General features: G+C 43.6%; 1 long non-coding RNA gene across 1 annotated transcript; it reads left to right on the top strand.

Moving 5' to 3' along the window:
* Positions 1-929: 929 nt before the first annotated feature.
* Positions 930-5,490, top strand: LOC128912737 (uncharacterized). The gene is made up of 3 exons (XR_008467746.1): positions 930-1,073; positions 3,272-3,410; positions 4,851-5,490. It is a non-coding gene; the product is annotated as an uncharacterized LOC128912737 (long non-coding RNA).
* Positions 5,491-7,693: the final 2,203 nt, after the last annotated feature.

The following is a 7,693-nucleotide window of genomic DNA, read 5'->3' on the forward strand; positions in this document are numbered from 1 at the left end:
TTGCCTCACCATGGTCAGAGCCTGTAAGAGCAGAAGGGGGAAGAAAAATCGTATCTGTTCTAAGATTGCCGGCCCTCCTATGCATTCCGGACTATGCTTGCAAGAAAAAGCCACTGAGGCTCTGTCTGGCTGTTTTTCAGTCTGCCAACTGGCTCCCTGCTGAGTTCCAAACTGTAATCTTCAAATTAGCTGGAAAACAAGAACCTCCCCCATCAGAAAAAAAAAAAAAAAGAAAGAAAAAGAAATGGAATGGAAATAGATGCAGGCTCTGATTTTTTTTCCCCCCTCACTTCCTGCTGTTAGGTTGCAGCAGGTGCCTTATGAGCAGAGTGCTGTTACGCTGGGCTCTTGCACAGACAAATACCGTCATTTCATTCCCTCTCTTGTAGGTGCTGAATAGACTTGGACATTCCTCTCAACTTTTACGCTGCTCCCAGTTTGAGGACAGAGTTATAAACCCAGTGAAATCTTTCTTTCCTCCCTGTATTAATTTTGTTCTGCGTGGAAGATGTTAAGAAATTGCTCCAAGACCTTAGCTCAAGCTAGGAATAATTTACGAGGGCCTTTATGCTTTTGTTTTCTTAAAGTAGTTCCAGGCATGTTGGTGATTTTTTATTATTTAAATTTTGCACATGAATGAGCCATCACCACCGTTCTTCTTATGCCAGCCCTTGACAGCCTGCGGTTGTATGTTGCTGTGTGGTGCCTTCAAGGTGTTACTGATGGGGGGAGCTGAAAGCCTGAGCACCTTTCTGTTAGTGAATGTACGGCCGCGGCCGGGTGGTACCTGCACCAAAAACTTTTGCCTTCTAGAGATTTGCGGGTCAGTTTACTGCTGAAGTGTTGCAGTGAGTTCTTACCCTCTAGCAGTTCTTGAGGTTTCACTACAAAACTCCCATCTTCCTCGTCTGCAGGTGAGCTGCGTCTGGAGGAGCTTTACAGCCCGTCCCACGAGGGCTCCTGTCACACCAGGGAGCGGTCGCTCCTGCTGCTGCCATGGATGAGCAGAACCGCTGGGACGCCTGGGAACGAGCTGCAGAGAGCCAGCCTTGCTTGTGCGGCTGTGGCGCGGGGTATGATGCAAATCTGAAACGACCGTTCACAGTCAGAAAGAAAACAGGGGAGGCAGGGGAGCGCAAAACCCAAGGAATTACATTTTAAAAGCTTTTGGCCACCTATGCAACTGATGCAGATTGATTTCAGTGGGGATTCACTAGCCTCAGCCAAAGACCTGGCTCTCGGTATTTTAGCATTCTTCCTCTTCTTCACCCAGAAAATGCAATAAGACTTTTAAAAAAACCCCAAACCCCAAACATTAAAAAGCCCAGTTTTTCTTATAGCTTTGCTGTGACATTTCATAAAGCAGATAATTGTAGAGGAGATAAAAAACCCCTGGCATTTTTGAGCGGAGAGAGTGGAGATAATTTGCGTATAGGTCAAGAAATACCAATGTTCATTGTTTACTTTTTCGCTGAAGTGCTTCGAAAACATCCAGTTGAATTCAGAAACAAAGCTGGAAGCAGAAGGGACAGAGCTGATTCCTACTGCAGGTTCAATTAAAACAACATGGCCTCTTTTTTTTGCTGGGACATTATAAAATATTAGGATGCTGTTAAAGCAACGTAAATCAGAAGAAAGGGAAGTTGCAACAGGAAAACAGGACAGCATTCTGTGTCTGTAATCACGTTAGTTCTAACTGGCTAATTGAGTTATAAGTAAGAAATTGCTTTGGAGAACTTGAGGCCCACATCAATGCAAATCAGCATTTTTCAGTCATCACTAGCTATTTGCAGGCAGAGTAATCTGATAATAACAATGAACTAGTAATGATTTACTAGATTTATTGCATTTTGCACCCTGTGTGCCTTCCAAGCATTTAATTTGCAAGGTTTGTCAGTTAATACCTCCATCTGTGCTAACAAAAATTCCCTCTCGTCTCTCAAACTTTATTAACCTGGCAAGAACATCAAAGATAGCATCCTGCATCTCAATACATAATCATTGCAGAAAGTATTTTATTCATAAAAAGAAGCACGTGACCTTTGGAGAGAGAGTCTCTGTTTCATTTACAGCCCCTAGAGGTGATCAGAGCAGGAGAGCTGCCCTTGCTCCGTTGGCCTCTGTGGAGAGCAATTGCACGTGTTGCCTCAAAAATCACATAGCAATTAGTCACAGACCTCTTGAATCCTGATCCAGCCTCTTACAGAGAAGCCTGGTCTCTACATTTAAATCAGTTGCAAATAAAGCTGATCAAATATCCCGTTGAAATTCTGATAGAAAAAAACATCTTGCCTTTTTTTTTTTTTAAAAAAAATCTTTTTAAGCAGCTTTGATGAGGAGAGGAGCCTATGCACCCGAATTTCATGTCAGGAGATTTCCTTCCTTGCCTTTCACCACAGCAGTTTCATTGTGCAAACTGCAGAACTGAGCCCCTGGCATTTACAGGAGGTTTCAGTTATTTGTTTTTGGTGATTTGTCCAGGAATTTGTTGGCAAGGAATTTCTCTTGAATACGCGTGTCTGGGGACAGATTCCCTACCTGGCCTAAATCAATATTAATTTGCAAACGCTGAAGACCTGTACCTGTTCTACATGCATGGGGTTTTGGGGTTTTTTTGTGTTTTTTGTTTTCAGTATCACTAGCTGTATGGGTGGCTGAACAGTCTTTTAGCGGAAACCCAAAGAGCATTCAGCTGTATCTCTCTCCCTGTGTGTGCTGTCAGCTCAATTACACAGGGAGACTTTTTCCTAGTAGCCATCCAGCTCTAGTTTAGCTTTTTCTGTCGGGACAATCCTGCTGTCCCCTGCTGCGGTGGAAGATTGCAGGTGCTGAACTTGGCCGGCTCCAGCAGTGGGCTGAGCCCAGACTGGCCTCGCCGTCCTTCATGGGCAAGCTCTGCCACATGCCGGGGCAGCCAAAATGAATGGGAAAGGGGAGAAAAGGCAGGGAGGGAGGGAGTACACCTACTGCAGACATCAGGTGGAAACGGCTGGGCTCCCATTTTAGTTTACTTGCGGCTTTGGGCTTGAAGTTTGCTTCAAGTTTTGCCACTATTGCTGGCCTGTATTAGCAACAACGCCAACAATATTTCATTCAAATGCTCCTAGATGTTCTTGTGCGGTGTTTAAGGCGTGTGCATAAATTATACACCAATGTCTGAATGCCACAGTGTCCCTCATCACAGAAAAAATTGAGTTTGGGACCTGCTGTGATTTATTTCAGGCTGTTGAGAAATTCCCATTTCCTGAAATGAATCTTTTTCTTGTTCTAGGAAGTGCAGAAGGTGACCTACATTCACAGGCTTATTATCAGCTCTTTGATGAAAGGATTCCTCTGTGTGTGCAGTTCTAGGTGCAAAGAAGCTAACAAGGAAATAGAGGGGAAAGGAAATCTGTGCCTGCAAACATCGCGTAAGTGATGATAAACTGCCAGAGCAAATGCCGCCTGAGGCACATCAAGCCTCTGCTATCCTCTTCTGGTATTTACATTATTTCCACAATACACGCACCTTAGGTACCCGCAAGGAGACCAGTGTAAAGTGGGAGACTGCAGCATTAGGATTCCTAGCCGCTCCAGGAGGCTGCTGGATTTCAATATGTTCTCCCATATGCTTTAACACTTTTGCATTTCTTCCATCTGTTTCTGGGAAATGTGAAGGAATTTAACGATCTTTTCTAGGGTTATTAAACCAACAGCTGTTGTCATTAATAGAGGACATTCTTTACGGCAGTGTGCAAATTCCAGTGATAAATCCAGCCCTGCCACCCTGTATTTCTTTTTAATGAATACAGCATTTGTACTGAAACTGAGGTTATGAATACAGTGGGTTCTTAAACTATTACTTTATGATATAGCTTTGGCATAAAAATAGGGTGCGCTTTTTTCTCCTCTTGTTCCTGATTGCTTTTGCTATGGAATACATTTTATGCTGCGTGAGTCAGAAATGTTTTCTTTTGTTTTCATTTTTCTTCCTTCTCCCTTCTCCTCTTTTTGTTCTCCCTCCCCAAAAACAAGCTGAAGAACTGTGGAAAAGGTTGCTCAAAAGAATGGAATACATCACAACCGAATAGCAATTTTTTGGTGAAGTTTATTTGCAGGAAGAAATCATATTTTCCTGTTCATTTTAAAGGTTCTCGTGGCATGCAAAATTGATGGTGACTTTCATTGTATTTGCAGTGTATTTTTGCCTTCAGTGACTTATTGTCCTGCATCGTAATGAAGACTGTAAATATCTGCTTGGATACACTTTATGTCTAATTACACACTACCCTCTTTTTCAATACTGTCACTTAATACGGTATAATAATGAGCTTTTTTCCTGCATCACACTGATTTTCCTACTATTTTTAAGTAGTAACATAACCCAACATAACAATTAAAATTTTGAGCTCAGTGAAATACATAATGTAAGGTAATGGTATTGTATGTACTTGCATAGTGGCCCCGTATCTAATCATTTCAAAAACTTTTCTGGAATATTTAATATTCTCTTGAAGGCTTTAAGAGCTGCCTAGCACCTGCAAGTGGAAAGGACAGAATATTCCAGGGCAGCAGAATCTTCTTTGGGCAGTCTTGCTTTGTCATGGACGGCTGTCGTTCCAGGCTTGTGAAATGCAGCAAGATTTGGTGTCCTTAAATCAGACTCAAAATGAGATGTGATTTAAACTTATGTCCCATTTAGTCTGGATTCACAGAATATGAGTATCTGGCTGTACTGTAGGAGTCAGAATAAATAGGTTTCGACACATTCATCTCGCTGGGCTGCAAATCTAAGTGATTAAATAGTGGAACTGTAAAATGTACCTGATTATTGTCAAATACTGTTTGTAACCAGCTTAATTTCGCTCTAGAGAAGGACAAGTGGAGTCCTGATTTCTGCAGTTTGGAGACTCCAGCAGAGACGGCTCTAATCCCCTTCCCCGCTTCTCCAGAAGCCTGTTCCAGCCTGTGACCACCCTCTCGGTAAAGAAATGCTTCCTCATGTCTGACCCTCCCCTGGCGCAGCTTTGAGCCGTTCCCAGGCGTCCTGTCCCCAGATCCCAGGAGAAGAGCTCAACACGTCCCTCCTCAGGAAGCTGCAGGAGCCAGGAGGTGGCCCCTCGGCCTCCTTCTCTCCAAAGGAGACAGACACGGAGCCCTCAGCCACTCCCAGAGGACATGCCTTCCAGCCCCTCGCCAGCTTGGTTGCCCTCCTCTGGCCGTGTTCATGGACCTTCACATCCTTCTCCAGTGGTGGGGCACTGCACAGTGCTCCCAGTGAGGCCGCACCGACACCGGACACAGCGGGACCATGACACGTTCCTCTGTGGCTGATGTTTTGGTGGGGGGTGGGTATTTGAATGAAAGCAATTAACAGTAGAAAAACACTGTCTGCTAACATCACTTTCAAAATGTTTGAAGTATTTCAACTAGTGTTAAAATTGGATATAAACAGCCAGGAGACTTCTGATGAATTTCACTTAGGAGTAATCACCGCATTTGTGTCATTAATAAACGAAAACAAGAAGAAAATGCTTTTCTGTTGTCTTCTGTGTCTTATTCATCTTGCACCTTAAAAACCAAAGCACACAACAAAGTAGTTTTTCATCTTGACTGAAATGCATTTTAAAATTAATTGTTTTACTGGCTTGAAAGCTTCCTAAATTGGATTAGAATCCCATATATATACCAGCCACAGGTAATGGGTGATCTGGCCTGTTTGTTATCTTTCTAATGATTTTCTCACCTAGCATTTTAATTAAAATAATCCCCGCACTGACTTTGTAAGCAGAGATGGGCAGGAGCTGAAATATTCTCTCTGCCATGGGAGAAGATTTGGGCTGAAATTACCAATTTAAGGGGGATTTACCGAACCTGCACAAAATGCAGATATTGGAACCTGAATTAATTAGCATGGAGATGTCTGAGCATGGTTGAATACATATATCTTGTTAGTATTCAGCATTGCTACCATAAGAGGAAAGAATAAGAAACGAAAAAGATGGGATAAAATGCGCGAGAACAGGAAGAGGAAAAATAGATGTTTTTTAATCTGTGGTAGTCCTTTCAATAAACTTGCAGACCAATCCAAGAAAGTCGCGCTAATGATTCATAACAAATAGTTTGTAGGGTATCTATGTCCAAGGGCTTCTGGCTGCGTTAGAGGTAATTAATAAATGATTATGCATCTATCTGGGGGCTTTATGCTGTCACTTAGCACTGCACTATGTGCCTTCTCTGGGAAATGAAAAGCAGTAACTGAAATTTAGGGGTCTTCACAGACTCTTTGGCTTTTTTTTTTTTTTTTTTGAGGCAAAACTCTGTATTAAAAGTAGCAATCCCTTTCCCGAAGAGCAGGTGCTCAACATATTATGATTATGACCATCCTGTAACTTCATGGGCGTATGGATGGCGGGACAGATGCACAGTGACACAGATGGATAGATTAAACACTTGACATTCACCTCTGCAGAGAAAGATCCTGTTTTGAAATATAAAATGGAACTGAAATAGAAGTAGAGCCTGTGTGAAACTCAACCCTGGTGTGCGTAGTTACTTTGAACAGAAATATTTGCTACTTTTTTGACGAGCTGGACTCAGGGTCTTGTTCTTTTCAAAGGAGAGTGAAAGCAAAAGGAAAAATGCAACTTGTCTTTAAAGAGCAGCAGGAACTCCGGATCATTTATTCCTTGCAGCATTTCCCCTTAAACGGAACTTTTCTGCAGATGCATCAGGCTGAGTTTTTAAAATCGGTTCAGGGCTTTATTTTCTTGCCTCATTTGGAGGCAAGTTTTCTGCCAAAATGGGCCCTTCAGAAAAAGAAGAGGGTAAGACAGACACTCGTTCCCAGGAAGCAGGGACCCTCCTTCCCGGCGGCCGGTGGCTGTGCCTTCCTCCCGTCCCTTTCTGCCAGGGCAAGGCGGCTGCTGACGGGGACAACGAGCAGCTCTGGGCATCAGCTGCTGCCCCGGGCGCGGGGCTCACCTCAGCCAACACCCGAGTAATTTCCATGCTTTTATCCTCTCCTGCTTACCCTGCCGAAGGTCTCCCCAACGCCCATCACGGCACACGTAGCTCGGGTGGCGCTGAGAAGCCCCTCTCTTCGTGGGGTCCTCGTGTGTTTCTGGAACACAGAAACTAATAGCGGTGTTGATATTTGAGGAGCGGTATTTCTTCCCAGCTGAGCAGCGGTTAGAAAAGAAATAATCTTTTGCATTACGGAATTAAACAAATATCTTTGTTAAGGGGAAAATAGAAGACAGATTAAAACCGTCAGCCCCAATGTGGGAAGAAAAAAGAATGTGTCCATTGGCTGATCTGATTAGAGAAAAGGAATCCATGAAGTGTCAGACTAATTTTGCTCTCTGATTAAAACACTGAAGTACAGAATATTCTTGAGAAGAGCATTTGGCGTCTCATCACTTTGAGTTGACCTCTTTTACCCCTTTCATACTTCTGACATGAGCGTGCAGCTTGTGGAGACAAGGATCATGAGCGATAATCTGAAGGCGGGTGTTAAGAAAAGGAAAAGTAATCAATGCTGCATTGTATCCCTTCTGGCTTGGTGGTAATTGATGGAGTGTGTAACGACGGCTGGTGTGGCTTTTGCCTGGAAGATGCCTCAGGCCGAGTGTGCGGAGGAGAAGGGTCCGTGTGAGCACCTCGGGCTGCCCCCAGCCGACAGCATCCTCGGCAGCGCTGGCCATTCAAAAAC

The sequence above is a fragment of the Rissa tridactyla genome, chromosome 7, assembly GCF_028500815.1.
Source record: "Rissa tridactyla isolate bRisTri1 chromosome 7, bRisTri1.patW.cur.20221130, whole genome shotgun sequence".
NCBI classification, from domain to species: Eukaryota; Metazoa; Chordata; class Aves; order Charadriiformes; family Laridae; genus Rissa; species Rissa tridactyla.